This window comes from Prionailurus bengalensis, chromosome A3 (genome assembly GCF_016509475.1).
Source record: "Prionailurus bengalensis isolate Pbe53 chromosome A3, Fcat_Pben_1.1_paternal_pri, whole genome shotgun sequence".
Classification (NCBI taxonomy): domain Eukaryota; kingdom Metazoa; phylum Chordata; class Mammalia; order Carnivora; family Felidae; genus Prionailurus; species Prionailurus bengalensis.
In genome coordinates this window covers 61,443,124-61,469,176 of record NC_057354.1, presented here as the reverse complement: position 1 = coordinate 61,469,176, position 26,053 = coordinate 61,443,124, and the positions used below count along the sequence as shown (strand labels likewise).

Sequence of the window (26,053 nt, the reverse complement as noted above, 5' to 3'; positions counted from 1 at the left end):
TGCAGTCACTGGTTCTGGTTGCCATCGGCCCCTGGGTAATCTCGTGGCCTGGCGAGGGTGCTGGCTTCTTTGTGGAGCTGCATTTGGCTTAAGGTTGGCATGTGTTTTACCTGTCTGAAGTAGTATAAAGATTCATTGACACCATCCCTCATGTAATTTAGCGCCACAGTTCTCCATATGAGATGATCTTACTACATTGAGCCTCGATAGCAGATTTATGAGGACATTTTATTATATCTCCAAGTGACCCAGTGTAAGCAAGCAGGGTTACCTTGGAGAGGTTTTCTAGGCATTTGGCTGTCCTTCCTGCTAAAATGGTGCCTTGCAGAACCCCCGGAAGGGGAGGAAGGTAGCTGCAGTCTGCAGTGGGATGCTTGCTGGATGTGAGCGTCTGGCAGCTGGTCTTCAGGGTGCACCCACCCCTGCCTCCGCACCAGGCTTTCTGTTCTTTAGTGAAGGCTGCAGCAACAGCACTTTTTGCTTCTCTTCTCCCCTTTATTTCGGGTCTACCACATTGGATTTGGGTTGTGTGATATCTTTTCCTGGCCTATTAGCTCAACACTGTACTTTAAAAACTGGAAAAGTTTCGATAAACAGAAGCAGTGGTAAAGAAAGTGGCACAGCAGGTGATGTGAGGGACCCTGATTTCTGATCCCTTTTTCCCCTGCTTTGTGCCTGTACCTCCTACATTATCACATTTTGGGGGTGAAGACCTTGGAGGTCTGGGTAAACCCACTCCTCCGCCCCAGGGATGGCAGGTTAGATCGCCACTTAGGAACCTCTTGACCAGGAATACTTTAACTTACTGGTGCAAGTCTAGGTGGGCCTTGTGGAGGTCAAGGATGAGTCAAGCCTGGTCTAGGGTGTGAGGGCCCCACGAGGAGGGCAGGCTGGTGCGGGTTGAAAATGAAAGGTGGGCACTTCTAGACAGGTGTAACTGGCTCTCCTGGAAGGTAGAAAGGGGCAGGCTGGGTGCAGCTGTGCGGTGGCCCCTCCACTTGTCACTGCTGCCTGAATGGAGTTGTCTCCCAAGTGGGCCTGTCATGGGGGATGGATGCCAGCAACGCAGCAAGTCAGTACTGACATTGGGCAAGTGTGGTTGACATCCAGGGATGTGATCTAAAATGATGGGTGCATATCCTCTCATTTAACAGAAATGCATGGCTTTAGAATTTTATTACACCTATGTTACTTTTTTGAAAGAAAAGTAAAAGAATTGGTGAAAATATAATACAGATAGGGATTTGGGATCTACCTTATTTTAATAACAAAATTTTTAGGTGATACTTTATATGAAAACCTACAGGAAAAATAATACATGGAAATGTCTTCAGCTTGACAATTTAATTCCTGATACAACAGAAACTACATGGGCCCCGACTCTCTCCCTGAGGTTACCACTGTCCTCGATTCACATTTTATTGTTTTTACCCACTTAAACCTTTGTATTTTGTGACTCAGTGTTCACAGATTTTGGTTCCTGGGGGATGGAAAGCAAGCACTGCTTATTAATTCTCAGTTTCAGTCTTGAGATGCCTATGGTCAGAAATAGCTTGTATTTGAGCTTCTGGCTGCCTGGCCCCCCAAGTGGTAAGGGAATAGTCAAGTTCAGGGTGGGACCAAGTCCCAATGGACTTTGCTCCCTCCTCTTTCTCATCCTACCTGCCCTGCTGTACTGGGAGCATGCTGGGGCAGGTATGGGCCTGCCCTGATTCCCATGGCAAAGCACAGGCTGGTCTTGGGTCCACCTTTGCTGCAGAGTTGGCTTCATTCGGGCAGGTTCTGTCTGCCACTGAGCATCCCCTTGGTCTCTGCTTTAAACACTTGTCACTCACATGGCTCATGAGCCCTGCCCTAAAGATAGCATCTCAGACAGGCTCTCTGTTCCCCTCTCTTCCCAGGCCTGTCCCACCTTCCTGTCAGCTGCTCTGTCCCCATTCACGATGGGACAGGGACACACTCTGCTGTGCGGCCATCCAGGGTTGGGTGAACAAATGGTCTGTGTCTGACAGATGGCCTGTGTTTTTATTCAGTGAAGTCTTCCTTCCCACTATCTGCTGGGAGCCTTTCCTTTTGCGTTAAGAAGCTCTTGCTCCCCACCTCACTCCCCCCCTTTGCCTCCTCACATAAACTGAAATATGCATGATTCTCTCTAGAGAGCCAGAGGCCTCAAAATGAAGTTGGGGCTCTTTCTCTGCTCATCCTACATCTCCTTCCAGAAGTGGGCTTGGGAGTCCCTTCCTCCTTGACCCATGGCTGTGCCATACTCTCCACCTCCAGTCCCTGCCCTCTGTCACTTCAGGTTACCCTGGGTTCCAGAAAGGACTCAGCACCTGCCTCTGAAGTTCTGTTACCTCCTTACTTTTCTTATGTCTGCAGGGATGTCTAGCATCACCAAGCTAGACTTCTGAACTTCTGCTTCCCTCTCTGTGGTTATTCCTAAAACTGCCCCCAGGGTGCCCATCCCTGGATCCCAGCCCTCTGAATCCCCGCCTCCCCTTCTGCTGTGTAGCCTGCTCTTGGCTCCCCCTTACTCCTTGTCTGCCAGGCTCACTGGAGCTTTATGTCCATTGGCCCTGCAGTACAGGCATGGCCAAGCCCCAATCACTGCCCTGAGAGCTGAGAGTCTGAGGTGTGAACTTCCCATGTGACTAGGGTGATGGAGGGGATGTGTGCCAAGCACTGTGTAAGATTGGGGGAGGGGTTAGGCATTTGAGGTCCCCTCTTTCAGCAGAGCTCTTCCAGCAGAGTCTGGGAGGCAGGAGGAAGAATTATCCCCAGGAGCAGCGTGGGAAGGATAGGGTACTACAAGAAGGCTCAAAATAGTGTGGAGATACTAAACCACCTAATGTGGGTACAGTTAATAAAATTTTGCATGCTTATTGTAAAGGGTTTAGAAAAACATGGTCCAGTAGATAGACAATAAAATCATGGCACAACCATTACCAGTGTTAACATTTTAATATATTTTCTTCTTACATCTTCCACTTTGTGTGTGTGTGTGTGTGTGTATGTATGTGTACTTCTGTGCATTTATTCTGGTAGATCTTAGAATTTTACTTTTTCACCTGTCAGTTGTTATAAACTCAGTGATTTCCATTTCAAATTCTACACGGTTTTTCACCATATTTTACCATATGACTGAACCATAATTTACTGTGTCCCTAACAGGCATTTAGGCTGCTATTAAATCTTGTGATTTATGGTATAAAATACGTTACTGGCAGTGCTGTAGTGAATGGCTTTGCCTGAGATCCTGCCAGAGAGCAGGGGCTCCAGTCTTCTCATGCTCACTCTTGCAGCAAATCTACCCCCACCCCTCCAACACATACACATGGTGGCGGAGCACACTCCAGTTCTGCTATGAGTCTGCTTTGCATGGATGCTTTGTGCACAGGCCGACCCGAAGGGATGTAACTGCATTCCACCAAGAGGTCTGGCCTTCGCACCAGCAAAGACTATCCCTACCTCCACCACCACCACCATGCAGGGTCTTTATAGCCTTGCTGCCCGGCTGGTGGCTGCCTTAGAGCTGAAGAAATAGCCACACGATATCTTCTTTGTAAGACATATTTTATTTTATTACTATTTTTTAATGTTTATTTTGAGAGAGAGAGAGAGAGAGCGAGAACGAGAGTGCCTGAATGTGAGCAGGGAAGGGGCAGGGGAAGAGAGAGAGAGAGAGAGAGAGAGAGAGAGAGAGAGAGAGAGAGAATATATCTCAAGCAGGCTCCTCTCTGTCAGTGCAGCCTGACATGGGGCTTGATCTCAAACTGTGAGATCCTGACCTGAGCCAAAATCAAGAGTCAGACGCGTAACTGACAGAGCCACCCAGGAGCCCTAGACATAATTTTAGATTAAGTTAAAAACTGAATGTGCATGAAGATGTTGATGTGGTCTTTAATATATGATCCGCATGCAGCCTGGCCAAGCATGAGATATGTTTACAATCTAACACGCAAATGAAAAAGCAGGCTACTCTACCTTTTGTACACACTGGTCTTATCTGTAAAACTGGAGAGCTAACTGCAGTGAAGGTGTGGTTATGAGTGGAGATTTCCTCCTTTACTTTCCAAACTTGCAGTAAGAGAACTGTGGTGGTTTTTCCTTTTAGCGTTCCTGTGCTTGCTTTCCTTGGCTGACTACAGGGTCGGATTCCTCGAAAACCCCCAGGGTGGGTCCCGGCATGACGTGGGTACTGGGCAGCTGGCGTCTGTCTGGTTGTCCCCACCTGTAGGGCCAGCTGTCACTTAGGGACCACTGCTGCCATTCTTCTAGTGATGGCAGTTCAGCTGTGGGTTCCTTTATTTTGTTGATTTCAGAGTTTAAGCATCTTATTAATTTGAGAGTATTTTGATTTTTAAGTGAGACTTTTGAGAGCTTTCTTCATTCATCATACTTTGAATGGGTTAACCCAGAGTTCTGTTGTCATTGTAGAATATTCTTATCTTGAGGTAAGTCTGTAACTGAGAATATAGTAATCTGTTGGAAACACCTTGTCTAAAGTACAAAAATGTGCCATTTGCTAACCCACCCAAATTAAATGATCTCCTCTTCTTAAAAATTATTTAAGTTTCACTAAAATGAAAGGGGGGGTGCCTCCTGATGAGAAAGTTAAATTAGAAACAGGACTTTGTAGAAGTTTTGAATCACCACCTTCAATGGGAAATTTGCCACAGCCCCATGGAGTGGACTGTGGTTTTCCAGGGTCCCTGGCAGTGGGTTTGTGTTTCCTGATTCCTCCCTATAACAGAAGGCTCAATTTCTAGCTTTTTCTGGTCTGTTTCCGGGTATCTTCCTGGGGAACCGTAATGACATTGACTGATTTTATTTTGTTTCCCGAAGTCTCAGTAATGAATTAGGCCAAGTTTTATGGAAATGCACATACGTTGTGGGTGCTCTTACAAGATGGTCCAAGAATCCGACGTATCCTGGTGACAGTGATGACAGTGACGCTTTGTGAAATAGCAGAGGTGCTTTGAACTCTCCTGGCGTGCTGCAAGTCTGGGCAGTTTGAAAAATCTTGCTCCTAATCCAGCACAGCGCTGCCTTGTTCTCTCATCTTCTCTCTTTCTTTTGCTTTTTTCCTGTCCTGCTCCTTTCCTTGCTCTTAGTTCCTCGAGGAAGAGGAACCCCTTCCATTTCTCATCAGCCTATGTACCCAAGCAGTGATGCATCTCAGTGGCCTAAAAAGGTGGAAACTGGTGGATTTGCAGGGGAGCCAGAAGAAGGGAGACCTGGCTCAGGCCAGGAAGGGGCTCCCCAGAGTTGCCCAGAGGCCCTACAGCTTGGGGTGGGTGAATTAGGCCCAGACCACAGAGCTTTTAGATCATGTGCTGGATTCCTGCAGATGAGTTACATCAGAGGAGTCTAGGAATAGAAGCCAATTCTTAGAAGGCTGGGTTGCATGAAGGGGAAGGCAGCTGCTTCTCAAATGTCTGATTGCTCTACTTCTGAGGGCCTTAGCCCGGTGGGAACTGTCATGTGAGGAGTCTGCCCGCCTTGACCTGGAGCCATTGTATTAGTGACCTCAGCCAACAGCAGGAAGTAGGCATGGGCGAGACTGGAAGTGAACACTCAGCAAGCCCACAAATGTGCCGTGATTGGCTCCTAAGGAGGCCAGAGGTAGTTAAGTGCTGTGGGGAGATAAGTATAGGTTACCATTCCTGCTTTAAGAAAAGGTGGGGGTGGAGGGAAGGCTAGTTGATTCAGAGCTAAGATTATTTTCTTAAATAAACTTCTAAATTTTAGAATAGTCTTAAGTTTATAGAAAAGTTGGGAAGATAGTACAGAGTTCCTCTATATCTCCTGCCCCCACCCATTTCCCATATTGTTAACATCTTACATTATCGTGGTACATTAGTCACAACTAATGAACTGATATTGATACATTATTATTAACTAAACTCCATGCTTTATTTAGATTTCCTTAGTTTTACCTAATGTCCTTTTCCTGTCCCCAGATCCTTATCCAAGACACCACATTACACTTACTCATCTTAATTCCTCAGACTCCTCTTGGTTGTGAGAAGTTTTGACTTCCCTTATGATGACCTTGACAGTTTTGAGGAGTACTGTCCAGATATTTATAACCCACCCTTGTCATGGGTTTGTCTGATGTTTTCCTCATGTAATATTGGGGATGTGGGATTTGGAGAGGAAGGCCACAAGGATGATGTACCCTTCTGGTTACATCACAGCAGGGCACACACTTGTCAACATGACTTATCACTGTGGACGCTGACCTTGAGCACCGGGCTCAGGTAAGGCTTATCAGGTTTCTCCCTTGTAAAGGTATACTCCCCACCTCTTGTGTAACATTCTTTCTGGAAGACAGTTGCCATGTGCAGCCCACAGGTAAGGGGTGAGTGGCTTTACCTCTTTGAAGGGTTAGGACATAAGTTATTTGGAATTCTTCAGTATGGGAAGAATTTTATTTATTCACTCGTTCATTTATATTAGTATGGATTCATGGATATTTATTTTAGACTTTGGGTTATAAGTCAGTATTAGCTTAATTATTTCATTGCTCACATTGTTCCAGCTTTGGCCACTGGAAGCTCTTTCAGTTGGCTCCCGGGACCCTTTGACATACTCCATTATTATGGGGCTTTTTACTGGGTTTTTGTTTTTTGTTGTTGTTTTAACACGTCTTTTCGACACGATAATCCACGCTCATCTTGTTACTTTCCTGCCCGAGCCCTAGAATCAGCCATTTCTACAAAGAACCCTCATCCCTTTTATTGGAGAATGGTATTAGAAACTAGGATATGGTCACTGAGTGTCTAAAAGTGTTACAATTTCAGTTCCTGTGTACTCAACTGAATGACAATGACCAAAGCAAAACATGTAAGTAGCAATACTAGTAAGGGATAACTGAAAATCTTCTCCATTGACCAGCTCTGCCTCCTTGGGCTCTATATGTACCATCTTAAAGTTATAAATTGATGTGCCCCTCATTCTGAGTTCTGTTTTTGAAATTGTCACTTTAGTGGTGCTATCATGATTCATAGGCTCTCACTCTGAAGTCACATACTTTCTTGCCAGTTCATGGTGGAGATGCTATGTCCTGAATGAATGATTCCTGCTCCCTGAGTCTTATAGTGACTCTTGGTCAAAAGCAATAAAGTCTAACCTAAGAAAAGAACCCAATGGAAAAGAAGTTCCAACACAATGAGCTGGGTAAACAGGAAGTAGAGCCAGAGCTCCTTAAAGGGAGGGGTACTTGAGGCTGGGGTTCAGGAAGAGATCTAGGGGCTGGGCTTGGAGCCAGCTCCTGCCTCTGGGTGTGGTGAGGAGTGCTGTGGGATCTTGATGTGAAAGCTATAAGATAGAAGCCTCACATCTTGACCTAAAGACTCCAGGCCCTTGCCTTTAAGTGAGTGCATGCATATGCATGTGCATGAGTGTGTACATGATGTAGTTTTGGTTCTCAGCCTCACTGGGAAGCCAGTTCTGGGCCCATTGCCTCAGTCCTGTGTGGGATGCCAGTGGTATTAGAGAAGAGGGTGATGAGAGCAGATAAACCTCAAAGGAAGAGGGGGCAGAACTGAGTGACCAGTTCGGTTGATGATTGGAAAGCTGTGTCAGATCTGTCTGAGCTCCTGAGCATGGTGGGGCCCCAAAGGGAAAGAATCCAGGAGAAGCCAATTCTGAAGAGAATGTGGCCTCACACTTCAGTGGGTGTTGTGAGTCCACAGCTGGTGGCTAGTTGACTTGGAAATGCTATATTGGGCCTCAAGGGAGAGGGATGTAGGCATCATCTTTTGGATGGCTTAGTGGATAAAATTGGTATGGTGTAGGAGAATGGAGGCACACACTGAGGACTAGGCCGGGCCTGCAACCTTTCCCTGTCTTTGTGGTTGTCCTCGGTGCTGGCAAAGGGCCCTATCATGCTGAATGACTCTGATGGGCACTGGTTCACTGAAGCACCAAACGAGAGCTGTCATTTACACTCCATCTGTTGGCACCATCCGTACCAAGTGGTTCAGCATCTTTTATCTTGGAGATTTTGGAACACTGTGCTGCAACCCCGAGGTGCCTGACTCCTTTGACAGTCTCGCTCTGAGGGAAATTTGGCTCTAAAGTTTTCTTCTTGGCAGAGAAAGAAAGGAGAAGGGGCTCCCCTCCCTGAAGCTGAGAGGATGCACAGGAACGCACCTCCCTGCCATAACTGTGGGCATGTAACTTGTTTCCAGAGGGAGATGGTAGGGACATCTTTAACTGTTTGGTTTGAATTTTTGTCCTTGGCTGACATGGAATTTTGTGTAGGGTTTTACACCCTCGCCCTATGCAGCTGCCAAATTCCCGTCTGCCTTTTCCACTCCCTCTGTTTGGAATTAACATCTTTGTAGGACCCATGTGCCTGTGGAGTGATGTGCACAGTCTAGAAAGGCCCAGGTCGATGGAGTTCATCCAGAACTCCTTGTGACCTCCTAAGGTGTGGTGGCTGGAAGTGAGGTGGGAGCTATGGGGATAGTGAGCAGGGCTCCGGTTCTGGGTGTGTCACAAGGACTTGGTGGTGTGTTGGATGTGGGGGAGGGAAGGGCTTGGGGAGGAAGGAAGGAAGACTCCATGTTTTGGAGGAGGAGGAGACTAGACTGGAGCAGGAGGGAAAAGGAACAGCGCTGCCACCCCCAAAAAGTCGAGAATGTCCTCTTGAGGGCTGAGGTTTTCTGCTGGTTTCCTTTTCCTGACCATATTGCTCGTCACACGGGAATCTCTAAAAAGAGACAGTACCTGGCTCTGGAGTATGGATCCCCATGTGAAGATGAAGACACTGTATGGGAGGGACTGTGTCCATCCTATGATGGTCTTCTCAGTTGGGCCTCACAGAGGTACCCCAAGTCCCCACACCTGTGGTATTATGGTAAACATGGAGGAAGAGCTTGGGGCTTCGGGAAGGGAGTTTGATTCTCATTGGTTAGATATGAGGTACTTCCAGAGGTATTTGTGGTTTGGTTTGGTCCTGAGCCTTTATTGTCCTTGTGGGGAGCCTTTCCTTCCTCGCATTCTGTTTGGAACTAGGACTATACTAGCCTGTGACACACAGGCTATACTAGCCTCCCAGTCAATGAGGTGGGAATCTAGAGGCCCTGTCAGTGGTGACAGCTAGGTGAAGGGTGGACACCTGCCACAAATCTGGCCAGATAACACTTCGAGGTGAAATATTCGCTCCTTTGGGTTTCACAATAGATCTTGAAGGGTTTGTTTGTTTTCTAAAATTATTATTTTACAATATGTGGACTCTTTCTGCTTAGAACAAAATAAAACACTTTCCAAAGAAGCATTTAAATGCTAACTTCATAATGAAAGAAAATTATAGTGGGGGCGGGGAATAAAATGAAGCTTCATTTCTTTATGGTGGTGGAGAAAAAAAATCAAAACCCAAACTGTGTCAGACAGACAATAGTAGGAACACTAAGTTCCATCTGTATCTAATTTCAGTTGAGACCCAGTTAATCAAAAACAAATTGTATTTCCAAAAAGGAGTGGGAGGTGAGCTTTGTGCATTTCTAGAAGATTTTCACAGTATGAGTAGTCACATAGTCAGATGGTGGATTTTTTTTTTTTTTTTAAAGTTTGGATTAAAGTCTTTGTTTTCAGCAACTGCCTTCCTGATAGCGTGCTGCTCCCTGACCCAGTAGCCCAGTAACATGTAAGGCAAGATTGTTTCATGAGCAGATACCATGGAGCCAGTGCAGGGCGGGGGCTGGGGAGCAGAAGGTAAACCAAGTGCCCGTGAGCCCCTATGGCCCTCATGTGGTGGGTAGTCTCTTTAAAGCATTCACACATGCTGTCATCTGGATGGTTTGGTTTCCAAGCCCTCAGGAGGGGGACCAGGGAAAAGCAGTATACTTCAGTTGACAAGAACATTAAAAGGACAGGGAGGGTGAAGAGAGGGAAGCCATCCTAATGGGTAGATGGAACAACAGAAAAAGAGCAGCAAGCCTAGTGCATTTAATACAGAGATAAGCCTGCACCTTTGTATACAGTCACACACTTGAGTTGTGTTTCTCTTCATCCCCATACTGCAGATGGGAAAGGAGGCCCCACAGAGGGGACTGTCAGGGCATGCAGGTAGGGGACAGGACTGGATCTGTGTTGTGGGAAGAGTACAGTATATTTTATAACATTTTTTTCTAGTGTGGTTTGCTTTTTTGAAGTTGCCACCCAGCTGATAATCTCACTGGCCAGAAGCAGCTGCTAGAGATTTCCAACATCTCTCTTATTGTCTGAAGGGGTAGACCCTGCTGATATGCTGTCTCTGGGAGCCAGTACATTATGTCCTTTATCACTGATTCCCGTCTCACACCTAGAATCTTTGCTGCCTCAGCTGGCCGGGAGGAAATCTCAGAAGGGTGTGAGGGCAGGTATCTGGATTCCTGTGATATCAGGGCGCCCTTTAGGGATGACTCTGTTGATACCTTCATGAAGGTGAGCACAGTCAGGTCCTGGGGGAGGTCCAGGCACTGGCTGACTCTGGAAAGGGTGCCCATCCGGCCTGTATAGGAAGCACAACCTTCTGGCATCAGTTTGCTGTCTGGAGGGACCTGTAGGGGGAAAAGAGCCTATTGAGGAACTCTGTCCAGAGTAATGGCAGTTTGCTAAGTACTGCCTTTGGGCTTTGTGGGTGATTGAGGAGCTCCATTTTATAGATGAGGAATCTGAAGCTGGAAGGGTTCCAGGGTGCAGTCCAGTTCTCAGCTCCTGCATGGCAGAGCCAGCACTGGAGCCATCCTGCCTCCCACCCCCTGCCCATCAGGTGGAGATAGTTGTCTGGTGTTGTCACATTCCCAGCCCTCTCCTCAATTTCATTTTTGGAATGCCATCTGCTGCTCTTGGGGAATGGACAACAGTTGGTGATTTCCAAGAATGTGCTAGCAACTTTCCTTTCTCCCCTGCCTGGTTATCCCAAACCAGTTGTTTTTTGGGAGGGAGGAGTACCACATTTCTTTCAGATGTTGATTGGAACCCTTTTGGCCTTCTCAGCTGAGTTGCCCAGAATGAAATGAGCCTCATATGTGTAGAGGAGGTTTACTTGAGGGGTATTTATTGTGAGGGATATATGTGGTTCATCTGCTTCCTGATGATCTGATTTGTGATCACACACCAACCATGCATGGTAGTGTTTCCTCACATTTTATAAATGACTTGCTAGTCAGCAAGTCATATAAGTGACTATTGTTATTAACAAAAATAGTGTATTTTTATTTTGTTATTATTTTTTTAAATGTTTATTTATTTTGAGAGAAAGAGAGAGAGAGAGAGAGAGCATGCACATGCACAAGTTAGGGAGGGGCAGAGAGAGAGAGTGAGAGAGAGAATCCAAAGCAGTCTCTGCTCTGTCAGCTCAGAGCCCCATGTGGGGCTCGATCTCACAAACCTGTGAGATCATGACCTGAACCAAATCAAGAGTCGGATGCTTAACTGACTGAGCTACCCAGGTGCTCCTTCAAAAATAATGTATTTTTATTTTTATTTTTTTAAATTTTTTTTAACATTTATTTATTTTTGAGACAGAGAGAGAGCATGAACAGGGGAGGGTCAGAGAAAGAGGGAGACACAGAATCTGAAATAGGCTCCAGGCTCTGAGCTGTCAGCACAGAGCCCGACATGGGGCTTGAACCCATGGACCGCGAGATCATGACCTGAGCCGAAGTCAGACGCTTAACCGACTGAGCCACCCAGGCGCCCCTAAAAAAAAATAATGTATTTTTAAAAGTATGGCCTAGTTCCTCCTGAGGGAAGTTTCCTCTTAGTGTGTAGAATTCCTGTTCTGCTGGTTGATGCCAGCTTCCCTGACATGGAATATTAGACTAAAAGGAACTTGCACTAGTGTTTTGTTCTTTGTTAGAAATTAAGTATACATTCTTTCACTTCTAGAATGATATAGTATTAGGGGTTCTGCAGACCTGCTCCTCAGCAAAACAAGAATCATTGATGAAAATTGTTTTTAGGAAATCAATTAAAATATCTGGAAGTTGCCGTAAAGGCATACAGCAAATGAAGAAACATTTATTCAGGAAAATCTAAATCACAGTAATAACAGCAAAAGTTTGTGGCACTTGAGCTGTGGCCTACTTTTTCCTGCCCAGGTCAGCATGACAGAAGCCATACCTTTGGCTGGATGTGGCCAAGAAGGTGTGGCTCCCTCTCCTTTGGGTTTCCATCAAGGGCTTCAGCATCTCCCTGAGAGGGGCAGCTGCCAGCATTTCTCATTCCCCTCTAGCTACATGTTGCAGAGGCTAAATTCCAGGCAAATATAGCCAGCCTCTGCTTGTAGGGTGGAGGCTCTTCACCAAACTGAGAATCCTGAGGCCCTAATTGCCCTCTGTCACCCCAGTTTACTTGTAGGGCAGAGGCTCAATTCCAGAAGAGTCAAGCCTAGAAGATCAAGAGCTACTGCCCTCACCCAGCACTCTGTTCATACAATGAGGGTGCCACGCTGAAAGAAGTGGGCCACTATCCTTGACCCCAGCTATAGGGCAATGGCTCAGAAATTTTGCCAAGGAGGGGACGAGGTAGTCCATAAGAAGAGAAAGCTCTGGGGCTCTCCCCAAAGGTGCTGAATTTATTTACGCCAGAGCATGGGGAAGTTCAGACCTAATGATACTCTAAAAAACAGAGATTTTGGTGGTAAGTAACTAAGGAGGCTGGTAGCTCCCTGAGAGCAAGAGTTGAAACTTTAGGCTAGAGACAACCAGGGAAAGAGACAACTAAGAAGAACCCTCCTGGGGTCAGAACAGACTTCATACCCGGACATAAAAAATTACCCCTTCACAAAGGCTTGATTTAATTGGATCAGGCTGTGTAACAATTGATGCCCCAGATCGTTGTCAAAAACAGCTGGGTATGATAACATCAGAGGCAGGCAGGCAGCCTAAAAGAGGCCAGGGAAGAGGAGAGTCCTGAAAAAACCATGTCATCCCAGGGAGACTGGGCCCCCTGGGGAATACCATTGGAAGCTGAGCCCTGTGGGGAAAGGGGGGGCAGGGATGGACTTCACTAAATTAGTCCAGCCAACTCACTGAAAGAATAAACAAAAACAAGCCCCCAGGGAGGAGAGGATCACCATTCGGAACTGCTACAATATATTTAAAAGGTTCAGCTTTCAAGAAAAAAAAGGTAAGACATGCAAAGAAACAAATTTGAGATGGGATTTTTAAAAAGTGACCGAAACTGTGTGGGAGAGGGCTGAGATACTGGGTTTAACAGACCAAGACTTCAAAGCAGCCATGATAAAAGTATTCAGAGAACTAGAGGAACATGCTTAACGGGTAAAGACCTGATATGATGACAACGTCTGACCAATTAGGGAATAAATCAATAAAGAGATAGAAAGTATAAAAGTGAACCAAATGGTTAGGGTGCCTGGCTGGCTCAATCAGTAGAACATCCTACTCTTGATCTCAGGGTCATGAATTCAAACCCCATGTTGGGCGTGGAGCCTACCTAAAACAGCACCACCACCACCACCACCAAAAAAACCCAAACTAAATGGAAATTCTGGAGTTGAACAGTAATAGCTGGTGTGAAGAATTCACTAGAAGGCCACAGCACTGGATGTTAACTAGCAAAAGATAGAATTAATAAGCTTAAAGATAAGAGTGATAGAGGTTATGCATTTCAAATGACAGAAAAAAATGAAGAAAACAAACAGAGCCTCAGAGAAATTTAGGATATCATTAAACACACCAACATCCATCTACTACAAGTACCAGAAGGTGAGGAGAAAGGAACAAAAAAAAAAAAAAAAAAAAAAAAAAAAGAAAAGAAAAGAAAGAATGGCTGAAAACTTCCCAAATTTGTTGAAAGATAATCTACACATTTAAGAAACACAATAAACTCCAATAATATAAATACAAAGAAGTCCACATCTATGCACATCATAGTAAAGAACGTTGAAAGAGAAAGTCTTGAAAGCAGCAAGAGAAAAATGACTCAAATTGTACCAACGAATCCCAGTAATATTAGCTGCTGACCTCTCATAGAAACAGTGGATGTGGGATGGAGAAGGCAGTGGGATGGCTCAAAGTCCTGAAAAGAAAAAAATCCACTAACCAAGGATCTTATATCCAGCAAAACTCTCTCTCAGTAATAAAAGTGAAAGAAAGAGATTCTAAAATTAAAACAAAACAATTTATCGTCAGCAGACCTGCCTTATAGGATGTTTAAAGAAAGTTGTTGCTGAAAGCAAATGATCACAGACGATTATTCAAATCCATATGAGGAAACCAAGAGCGCCAACAGCGTAGGTTATCATACGATTATAAAAGGCAGTGTAGGGGCACCTGGGTGGCTCAGTCGGTTAAGTGTCCGACTTCAGCTTGGGTCATGATCTCATGGTTCGTGGGTTCGAGCCCCATGTTGGGCTCTGTGCTGACAGCTCAGAGCCTGGAGCCTGCTTTGGGTTCTGTGTCCCCCTCTTTCTCTGACTCTCTCTCTCTCTCAAAAAATAAAAATAAACATTAAAAAAAATTTAAAAGGCAGGGTGAATGTGTATTTCTCCCCCTTTCTTCTTTGAACTGATTTAAAAAGCAATTTTATTAAATGATATGCATACATTTATGTTCTTGGGCCTGTAACATTTAGAAAAGTAATGTATTTGGCAGTAACAGCATAAAGGAGGTAATGGAAGCAAAGCCTTATTGGAGGAGGGAAGTTATACTGCATTAGGTAACTTGAATCCATAGGACAGAATGAAGAGAACCAGAAATAATAAGGTTAATAGAACAGACTCTGTAAACGTATACTTGCTTTCCTTCTCTCAGCTTCTTTAAAAACACGAAGCTATGTAAAGAAATAGTAACACTATATTTTTGGATTTCTAGCATATATAGGTATGATATGTGTAGAAATAATTGAACAAAGAGAATAGAGCTATATAGGAGGAATGTTTCTGTGTCTCACTGGAATAGTGTGGATAAAGTAATTAAAGGTTACACTAGAAAATATTATCGCTTAATGCAAAGGAGAGAAGTGAATGAGGAAACAACAAAAAAGACAGACATCTATGTTCTTACCACCTTCAGATGGTTTTTGTTATCCAGGCATAAACTAAACATTCGAGTTTGGCTTTCTTTAATTCTGCGTGAAGAGAAATGTTGTCGGCCTTCTCTGGATAGAGCCCACATCTGGCTCTGGTTTATTCTGGGTCTTTTTGTCAAAGGTGGATTTTAAATGTTGCATTCAGAACATGTCTAGTCCTGACCTGGAGGTTGTAAAGATGGAGTGAGGGAGAAGCTTGGGGCCTAGAGTTTAGTCAGGATTGGTATGTCCTGGCTCTGGTACTGTCTGAGTTGTAGCCTTGAACTGGTCACTTTTCCATCTCTGACACTGGATCTCAAATGTTAAAAGGTCACCCAGAGCACTCGGTGAGGTAGTGACTGGTGTGTGCTTGACCACAGGTACCCCCAGCCCCATTGCAGCGGGTCAGATGCTGGGAGGGGAGAGAGGGGATTTGGGTTCTCTGCCTCAGTGTGAGAGCAGTGCACCTGTGCAAGCAGAAAGTTGCCTTGCCGCCTCTCATCCTTGACCTCTTACTGGCGGCATCCACCACCCCACATGCTGGTTGCAGTAGATTAGAGGACGACAGGTACAGTCTGTAAGGCGTGTTGTTACGGACTAAACTGTTCCTCCCTGCATTCATGTTGAAGTCCTGACCCCCCAATGTGACTGTATTTGGACAGAGTCTCTCTAAAGGGGCAATTAAGGTTAAATGACGTCATAAGGGCAGGGCCCTAATCCAATGCACCTGGTGTCCTTAGACAAGGAAGAGACACCAGGGAGAGGCATACAGATTAAAGGCCATGTGGGGACATGGCAAGAGGGTGGCCATCTGCATACCATGGAGAGAGGCCTCAGGAGGAACCTACCTGCTAGCCCCGTAATTTTGGACTTCTGGTCTCCAGAACTGTGAGAAGACAGATGTCTGTTGTTTAAGTCACCCAGGCTGTGGTGTTTTGTTACGGCAGCTGGGTCAGACTAATAAACCTATTTAATTGTTCTTTCTTGATACCCACCGGCATGACTGCCGCGTTCTGCCCCACTGAGGAGCCGGGAAAGCAGTCCCACTCAAAATTACAAATGTGTAGGCATGCAAGATCACTACAAACAAGAAGGCAGTTTTGGAGATTGTTTTCTCTTTGTCTTCTTTCAGATCTATTTAATGACAGCTGGGTGACAAAAGCCATTTGAGTGGTGGTTATCACCCTGCCAGAAGGGGACTGAGGGTCTGGTTGTGTGCGCAGTGATATGGCTGTTCTCCCAGAAATGCCAGGTTTAGATTGGATTGTGATCCCTTCCCTGTTTTTCCCCCTAAAACAGTGATGGTGGATAATCATGTTGGTATTTTTAGAACTGCTTTGCAGTTTCTCTGTGCAAACCTTTCCCGGGTACATGGTTTAATCCTCTCATCCAGCCTTGTTTAAGATCTACAGAGTGCTATATTTATTTGACTTTACTTGAAATTTCCAGGCTTTTCAGAATGTTGCTCCAAGAAGTCTGATGCCTACAGAACTCTAGAACTTATGCCTTAAAAGGCTTAACTACTGGTATGTTTGTAGGCATTCTTTTTTAAAAAATATCAAACGCTTCATGACGTTGCGTGGCATCCTTGTACAGGGGCCGTGCTAATCTTCTTGTGTTGTTCCAATTTTAGTACATGCAGTGCCAAAGAGAGCACTGTTGGTAGGCATTCTTATGACTTATTTTTCCCTGTTTTTCCTAGACCATCTAGGACAGGGCAGCTAACCCTGTCCAAATTAGTGTCAGGAAGTCTTTTTTTTTTTTTTTTTTTTATAATAGGCTTTGTTTTTTAGAGCAGTTTTAGATTCATAGCAAAGTAGAACAGAAAGTAGAGACAATTCTCATATACCCCCCTGTCTCCACACAGTCTTTTAATTGTGCCCTTGTGATCTTCCAAGGACAGTAGGGGAAGATTCTCCATCCTAGAGAAGCAGGAAGTTTCTCGGCCAGGTTGACGAGTTTCAGGGATCAGGTGGAGGGTGAGGGTGACAGCCTGCCTGCCTCAGTCTTTGGCTTGAATGTAGCTTGGGTCTGGCACCTAGCAGAACATCACTGTGTCTACAGTGGGCCCAGTGGTGTGTCACAAGAGATGCCTTTGGCAGGCCCAGATCTAGTTCCTTAGGGGATGCCTCACTACTGCTCACCACCTCAGGCTGTATCATTCTCCAGATGGAATGTGTCATTTAAAGATTAAAATCCTGACTGCTGCCTTTTTTTTTCTTTCTTTTTAAAATTTTTAAATTTATTTTTTAATTCTTGAGTTATTTTTGAAAGAGCGAGACAGAGTGAGAGTAGGGGAGGAACAGAGAGAGAGAGGAAGATACAGAATCCGAAGTGGGATCCAGGCTCTGAGCTGTCAGCACAGAGCCCAACGTGGGGCTTGAACTCACGAACCATGACATCATGACCTGAGCTGAAGTCGGACACTTAACCAACTGAGCCACCCAGGTGCCCCCTGACTGCTGCCTCTTCAAAGCATTTTTGCCTTTGTGTCTCATTTGACCCTTAGCCAGTCTTTGTGTCACTTAAATTTTACTTAGTACCTTGTGGTCTACAAAGCCTTCACACACACACTTTCTTAATCAAGATTTGCAACAAACCTCTAAGGTGGGACTGTCTCCCCACTTAATGACAGAGGACATGGGCTTAGAGTCCAGCCTTCCCACAGTGAAAAGGCTGGTTGGTGGTAGTGTTGGAGATGGGATGCTGTGTTCCATTCATTCACTCTGCTTGAGGCCCAGTGGCCTGAAGGGGCCATGTCTGCCCCTGGAGGGATGGATGCAAGCTTTATATCTGAATAAATTTGGTGTGTGTGTGTGTACATATATACATACACGCACACACTTAAATATTTAGTTCAAATATTACATGCAGGAAATTAAGTTAAACAATTTACTTAAGGAAAAATCTTTGGACACCAGTACAAGGTCACAATAGAAGTCATGACCTCAGTGTGCCTGCCATTTGGGAAGTACTGCAATATCTGTGCTAACTTTGCGAGATGACCAGAGTGGAAAGCAGAGTCCTGTTGTCTGCCCCAGCCTTGCTGTTTGTCCACAGAGATGGGGAATAATGACTCCCTGTGGCTGAGGCAGGCTTTGTTGGGAGGAGCAAATGACAGAGCAGAATAAACACAATTCAGACCATTTTGAACACTCTATCACTGTAGGATAGTAGACTGGGGGTAAGGGATGGGGAGGAAAGGCCACATCCAGCTGTGGGGTGCCAGAGTCTGTGATCCTAAGACCTGATAGCTGAATTAAAACCCAAAACAGACCAAGAGCCCAAAGGCTCTGATTCTTTTTTTTTTTTAATTTTTTAATGTTTATTTATTTTTGAGAGAGAGAGAGAAAGATTGTGAATGGAGGAGGAGCAGAGAGAGAGGGAGACACAGAATCTGAAACAGGCTCCAGGTTCTGAGCTGTCAGCACAGAGCCCGACGTGGGGCTTGAACCCACGAACCATAAGATCATGACCTGAGCCGAAGTCATGGGCCACCCAGGCGCCAAAGGGCTCTGAGTCTTCATCAGTTGTGTTTCAGTGACATTTCTCTGCCCCTTATTTGTAGCCAATAAGTATACTGATGCATCTGACACTGTTAGCTGAGCAGTGCTGGGAGAGCTCTGGCCCAGTGCAGGGTGTCTCTGAACTGACCCAAGACGTTAGTTGTCTTCATATATCAGTGCCTGCTTCCTTCCTGCACAGTATTCTGAAAAAAAAAAAAAAAAAAAAAGATATGTTCACACCTGCATCTGGCCCCTTTAAGAGCCTAGTCCTCACTGAACCCTAGTGATGGGGCTGGATAATAGTCCTGGAAGTGTTAGGTGGTACCTCTCTGGGGCTGGCTTAATTCTCCAGATGAGAAGATTCCATCTGGTGGAGGCCTCCCACCCTGGCTGTCTTGTCAGCACTCTGGCCTCCAGGGAAGGAGACAGGGCCTGAAGCCGCCTGGCAAGGGGGTTTGAAGTGGCTTGGAAGATGTATCTGCTACATGCTAGCTTCCAGTTTATAGTTTTTCTACAGATTTCTTCTAGTGGGAGATAGGAGCAGTTCTAGAAGTAAAGTTTGAAGGCAAATTTTTCCTGATCTATTACTTAACTGCCAAGAATGTTTTAAAAAAAATGTGAAAGCACAAGTAGAGATTTTAATTAGTTTTCATTGTCACTGCTCTTGGTGATGGTCATTTTACATGTGATATATGACAGGGAGATATCTTATGGGGGCCTTTGTTCTCAGTGTGTTCTCTACATTTCAGAACTTAGCTGCAAATTTTGGAGAAAAATAATGGCAAAAGTACCATATGACGTTTTCCTTATTATTACATAGGTGCCCAACTGGTTAGCATTCTCTTTCTAAACAGAAGCGCAACCAACTTAGAAATCTTTCTGGAACAAGGCCACAGAAGAAGGGAAGATGTTGCTGACAACATTGTTGAGCAGTCTCTCGACTACAGAGCTTAGAGTGAGGTCTTCTGGGGCAGCCCGCTGAAAGGTGAGAAACATGGCCCTGGTGTCAGGTGTTTGCTTACAGACCTGAATTGCTTGGCCTCTTCAGTTATCAAGTGGTGTTAGCTCCTTTTGTGGTTGTTGATGTTGTTGGGTTTTATTTTATTTTCAGAACTGAATAGTGCTTCCTTCGAGCTAGTGAGTGTGTCCTGGCTTTAGGTTTAATTGTTGTGACGACAGAGTGACCTTTGGAACCCCTTGGAGACCTGCCAGGACAGGAGAGTTGTTTTTCAAGTGTTGGTTGTAGATGTTGTCCATCTGTTCTGTGCAGGTGCCATCTTGGCCCAGCCTTACCAGGCCTGCCCTGGTTTGTACAAAGTAAGCAAGAGGTTTGTTTTCAGAAGCCCAGGAGAGTTCAAGAAAGTACTGAGACTTTTCCAGTTTATTTGAACAATTAGAATTCTAGTGAGTTCTTCAGCCTAGTAGCTGAAGCCCAGTGCTGTGGTCTAGTATCAGTGGCTCCCTGGAATTGACCCAGTCCTGGCTCTCCAGTCTGTTCTCTCTGTCCCTTAGAATTCTGGGCCTCCCTGATCCCTGAATTAATTTGTCCTTGAGTGTGCTTGTGTCTTTTAAAGTCAGATCTGTCCACACTGTGTCTGGATCACCTCTCTGTGTCTGACTTACCTCTCTCACAGCCTAGGGCATGCATTTCATTTTGTCTTACCTAAATGTCTTACTCCTTTGTTACACTGTTGGCTCTTTGCAGTAGGGATCACTTCTGACTCACCTGTGTGTCCCCTTTAAGTGCGTGGCTTTGCACCTGTTGAATGAATGAATGAACGAACAACTGCAGTTCCAGATTGCAGGCTCCCACAATCTCCTGTCAGAGGGTGTTGCAGGCCATTGGAGGGCCAGGCTTGCCAGCTGAGCACAGAAACACCTCTGTCCTCTCCCCCGCTGTTTTCTTCACTGGTGGTTGGGAAGATGTGCCATGGCAGGTGTTGCTGTTTAGCATGAGGACCCTGAGTGTCCACAGGCTCCTTTCCCTGCCCAGTAGAGCTCACTCAACCTGCTTTGAACACTGCCTGAAGAAATGCCTGGGTCCTAGAGTCACCGTTTGTGGTTCTGTTTTTAAAATTGCTTTTCTTGGGTTTTCATCATTCCTGCCACTCTCAACTTTGCAGTAAGAGCTGTGACCCAGCTGCCATGGGAGGGTTCTCTTTGGCCTGTTCAGCCAGACACTCCAGACCATACTTTTAGGGGCTACCTGTGAAGAGGAAACTGATTAGTGGGGGAACCTTGGAACCCTGCTCCACCTCTGCTGACTGGTAGGCAATACTGGGGAGAGATCCTGACTTCTCCAGCTTTGGTGATGCCCTCTCCTCCTTGTACAGACACGTGGGAGAAATATGTGAAAGAAAGGTTTGTCTCTCTCTCTCTCTTTTTTTTTAAGTTTTTTATATTTTGAGAGAGAGAGAGAGAGAGAGAGAGAGAGAGAGAGAGAGAGAGAGAGAATCCCAAGCAGGCTCCACACTGCGATCGCAGAGCTTAACGCAGGGCTTGAACCCATGAACCATGAGATCATGACCTGAGCTGAAATCAAGAGTTGGATGCTTAGCTGAGCTACCCAGGTGCCTTGAAAAGTCTCTCTTTTGTGACAGACTGACTTCCGACTGTCACAGTCGGTTGGTTAGAGAGCTTGTTTCCCTGTCTCAATCCTATCATATCACATCCTCAGAGAAACACACACACACACGTTCTCTCAAAAAAAAAAAAAAAAATCCTCACAACAACCAAGAAAACCCAAAACAACCAAATAACTCAAGTGGGTAGCTAAAGCTATGAAATCTTCTCTCCAGAAAAGTCTCATATAAAAGTCAGGACTGCTTGCTTTTTATTTTTTTGTAAAAATATGGAGCACGGAAGTCTTTTCAGAGTCTTTTCTATGTGTTCCACCCAACATGATTGGTTAAAACAATATTCCTCTTCTGTAGCTAAAGTAAACTGATAATATACCACTTTGCCAGAGATTTATATATGGTAAGGCTTACAGAATGTGTGACCCACTTTATTTCCAAGACTGAGACCTCTCTCAATAATTTTGGTTTGTTGGTGCAGAAGCTAAAACCAGCTTCATTGGTGCTGCCCACTTGGAGGCCTTGGGCATCCTGTCTCCTGGCTTATTGCCATGTTCCAGAAATAACTTTGTCTTCCCAGAATTTCATTGATCTGTGGTCGTTGCTTCACATTTATAGCCCTTTATGGAATTTTATGGCTCCTCTGAAAACTTTACATTCTCTTGTGAAGCCCAACCTTACACTTCTGAATTAGAAAACATGCTTTCTTAGTGATTATGAAAATAAACTGAATCCACCCAACTCCAGTCATCTGAGACACATTGGAACTTTCAAATTATTGTCAATCCTGCTCTGTCAGTGGTCGAGAAGGAAATAGTGTATTTGGAGTGAGCCTGTAAGTAAGCACCTCGTTAGGCCCCATGGACCATGCTGCTGGAGGTGCTGGAGTGAGGCTGGTGAGGGGTTCAGCAGGAGCAAGACGGGGGCACTGGGGTGCTGCAGGTGGGGCTGGATTGGAAACTGCATGTTGTGGTGCAGGTGCACAGATACCAGAATTTGAAGTAAACCTGAGGCCATCTTATTTGGATTAACCCCATAGGTTGGATCTTCCTCTGTTTTCCCAAAACTCCATTAGCGTTAGCAAGGAGTTTTGAAAGTTGCCTGGATATTTGGTTCTCGTTAAACAGAACCAAAGCTTGGCTTCATGGTTGCTCACTGACCTGGCATAAATCAGATCATAGAGTTTCTCGTTCTGAAAAGGCCCAGGCAACATCAGGCCTGGATCTCACTAACCCCTCTGGCAGCTGGTATGTGTGCCCAGCTTCCCTTCCAAGAGTACACTTTGCTTGTTACGTTTGCCCAAATTACCGGCAACTCTTTGGGACTGTAGTATCTTCCAAGGAGGCTAACCTTTTTCAAGGCCTGCGTTTCCCCACGTTCAGCCTGCCATTTGTATGTGTCCAGCCACTGTCTGGGTGGTGAGCTGATTCACTTTCCCTGCACTGCTTCCGTTGACAAGCCTCACAGAGGGTGTGGGAGTTTTTGTAAGGAGAGGAAGGATGCGTGTTTTATTCTTGAATTGTGGAGTGTGTGTCACCAGTGTGAGCTGGGGACAGCACAGCGACTATTTGCCAAAGCACCTTGACGTATTCTTCACTTGCTCAGCCAGGATATTCTACAGTGAATAAATAAAACCTGTTGGGAACGGTAAAGAGGAGGAGATGGCAATAAAGCCACAGTAGTCCTACAAAAAGAGCAGAGGAACCCCTGCTAATCAGGTTAACGTGTCACTACAGAAACTAGGTCTTGAGTCGTGACTTGCTGGTTCGGGGGTTCCCATTCTACTTTTCTTCTGAAACATACTTCTGTGCAATATTTATATAAGTCCTTTCTCCACCATCAAGATACAGAGCATTACATATGTATATTTTTTTTACTTTAGTATTTGTTGGTATTGTTGGCTAGGTTTTGTCTTTTTACCCTGTTCACAAAGCTTTGTGTTTTTTAATTTTAATCCCTCCCCCCAAGATTTATATTTTTAAAAATTTATTTTGAAATATTTTCACAAAATATTGACACTATTTTTCTCCCAAGGAGCTTAATTTCAGCTTCGAAAAGGAAATCAAACATGAATGATGCAAAAAAAGAAGTCACCCACATCCTGAAGTTCTCTTTTGCCTTCTCTAGGAAGGTCCATTTCCTCTCTGGTCTGTTGTGTTGCTTAACATGAAGGCTGGAGGAGAGACTGTGACCAGAGGGCCTTGTAAAGACTGTGGGTGGGGACGGAAAGGGAAAGATTGGTTAGCATGTCTTGGATCTGAAGTGTTTTCTTCCAGGGTCCTGGGTCCTGAAAAGGGATGGAGGGAAGAAAGTAATGTTCTAGGAAACATTATAAAATAATATATGTGTGAAAGTGCTTAAAAATGAGGAACTTGCCAAGGGAAAAGACTGTGCCTTTTACCTGCATCTGGTTGGAGTTTGAATTAGTGTGCCCTGCGTGCTGTTTCAAGTGTTGGAAAGAATGCAGGAGGAGCAAGGGCTGACTTTAGTCCTGACTTTGTTCTGGGGCTCATGACCTTGAAGAAGCCCTGCTCAGTCAGTCATCTGCCGGCTCCCATCTTTCAGACAGCCCCTTGGCAGTGAGGTGTGAGGACTGCGGGAATCAGGGGGCATGGGAGGAACTTGGTAGTGGAATTGTTGCTCTTGCTCACACCTCTGCTTGTGAGCTTTTCTACCTGAATCTCTGGACAAGGTGTTTCTTTCCTTGGATGCCAGATGAGGCAGGTGAGCAGCCAGAAGGCATCTTGGACTGAGCAGTTCTTGGTCTCCTCTCGTGACCTTCTCCCACATGATGAGAAACTCCAGTAGGCAGCAGATACTGACTAAGCCCTGGAGGAGCATGACGCTGTGAACCGACTGAAAGGAGGGAAGACAGACGGTGCTCTCTCTTCACACAGGGAAGTGTTGCAGCCACCATCTTGTTGGCCACCTTCCGTGGCCCATAGCGGGAGCTCTCCACTGTGGAGACTCAAAGAAGGTGACCAGCTTCTTCAGTCTTGCATTTTTACACAGCGAGCCATCAAGCTGTGTTTTGTACTTTTTTTTCCCCGTAACTCTCTTGATGTCATGCACAAGAGCAAAACAACATGTCCTGCTGTCCAGGACCCAGAGAGTCCTTGCTCACAGTCCAGGGAAGTGTCACCACATCTCCGCTCCTCTGCCCTGCTCTGCAACTCATGTTTCTGGAGAACAGTGTCTGTTATTATGACCACATGGCTGCTGGGTGGACTGAGTGGCCTTTGCGGGCATTTCTGACTCAGTCCAGGCAAGGGTGGAGTGGAGAGTGTGGCAAGAGAGGCCTTCTGGAGTCAGTCAGGGTTATGTTTGTGTAATGGTTTCTGTGCGTTGTCCCCATCTGCCACGTTACATTAATATAAATGTGAGTTCATTTTTGTGGAGGTCTTGCTGTAGATAATTTATAGATCTCTTTTGGTTTTATAGTAGTTGAAGAGCTCTAAGAAGAAAGAGTTTATACCCAATTTTATGTTTATGTTCTCTATTTTAAACAATATAAAAAAAATATTTACTTAACAGTGGGAGTTCTTTGGGGGCGCCTAGGTGGCTCAGTAGGTTAAGCGTCCTACTTTGGCTCAGGTCATGATCTCGCTGTTCAAGAGTTCCAGCCCCATGTCGGGCTGTATGCTGACAGCTCAGGGCCTGGAGCCTGCTTCGGATTCTGTGTCTTCCTCTCTCTCTTCACCTCCCCCTGCTCAGGCTCTGTCTCTTTCTGTCTTTCAAAAATAAAAATGTTAAAAAAAAACCAGCAACAAAAAAAAAACCCAGTGGGAGTTCTTTGACTTTTTTTTTTTTAATGTTTATTTTTGAGAGAGAGAGAGGGAGTGTGTGAGCAGGGGAGGAACAGAGAGAGAGGGAGTCACAGAATTTGAAGCAGCCTCCAGGCTCTGAGCTATCAGCACAGAGCCTGACATGGGGCTCAGACTCACAAACCGTGAGATCATGACCTGAGCTGAAGTCAGACGCTCAACCAACTGAGCCACCCACGTGCCCCTTTGACTTTTTAAAGGTTGAGGAACACTTGCTATAGGGCCTCTCCATTTGGTTCCTAAAAGTTGTGATGAGTTGTAAGGGTTCTCTCCATCCTCCCCCACGCCCCTTTGTGGGGCTCTCTCCCGCCAAACTTACTGGGTCTCATAGGAGCACTCATGCTACATTGTGACCCCAGCCTCCAGCCCAGGGATACCTGGACAAGCTAGATCCTTGGATTGCCTTCCCCAGAGTGAGCCGGAGTGGAGACTGGGAGATAGTGCATGCATTTGACCCCTTCAGTGGCTAGACCTGTAGAGTAGAGTTGGGGGGCTGTCAGCTGCCTTGACACCACCATGAGCATAGTTTCATTTGCAGGGAGGAGGAGAATGGCATGGGTTAGCAGAGGAGAGCCGAGAAGAGTTGTCTGTGCTGCTGACATTGGGGTCTTTGGGCCAGCTCAGCCATATTTCTGTTCAAGTTTTATAAGTCAACCCTGAACCTTTATGACAAATGCCTCTCTGCTTGAACTCATCTGAATTGGGTTTTCCAGGCTGCAGTACAAGCGTCCCGGCTGGTAAGTATGGTGTTTTGGCCATGATAGCAGGAGTACCCAGAACCTTCCTTCCCCAGGATAGCCTCTTCACTGAACCCCAAGGACTGGGGGGATGGAATGGAAACACTGTCAGGGCAAGGGAAAGGGAGTTGCTGTAGCTGGGGTGTAAGCCACCGCCCCTGGGAAGGCACACCCTCTTTGCTCTGTGATACTGAGGAGCCTTGAGCAGCATGGTCACACTCACTCCCACATCCCCTTGGCTGAAAGGACCGACCCCCTCCCAAAGGAGAGAGGGGAGAGAAGCAGAGTCTGGGGGTGGCATCTGCCCTGTTGGCTGAAAGAAGTCAGGGCCCAGCTTCCAGGTGGCCAGCTCTGGTTGGGGGAGGGGTGGAAGTAGGCAC

At 45.6% G+C, this 26,053-nt stretch overlaps 1 protein-coding gene and 1 non-coding gene across 19 annotated transcripts in view; one reads left to right on the top strand and one right to left on the bottom strand.

Annotated features, from left to right (window-relative positions):
* The window catches only part of INPP4A (inositol polyphosphate-4-phosphatase type I A), a 151,690-nt gene that overhangs the window by 38,266 nt on the left and 87,371 nt on the right, over positions 1-26,053 (top strand). The gene's annotated exons all lie outside the window — the stretch shown is intronic.
* Positions 16,582-16,685, bottom strand: LOC122467358. The gene has a single exon (XR_006292903.1). It is a non-coding gene; the product is annotated as a U6 spliceosomal RNA (small nuclear RNA).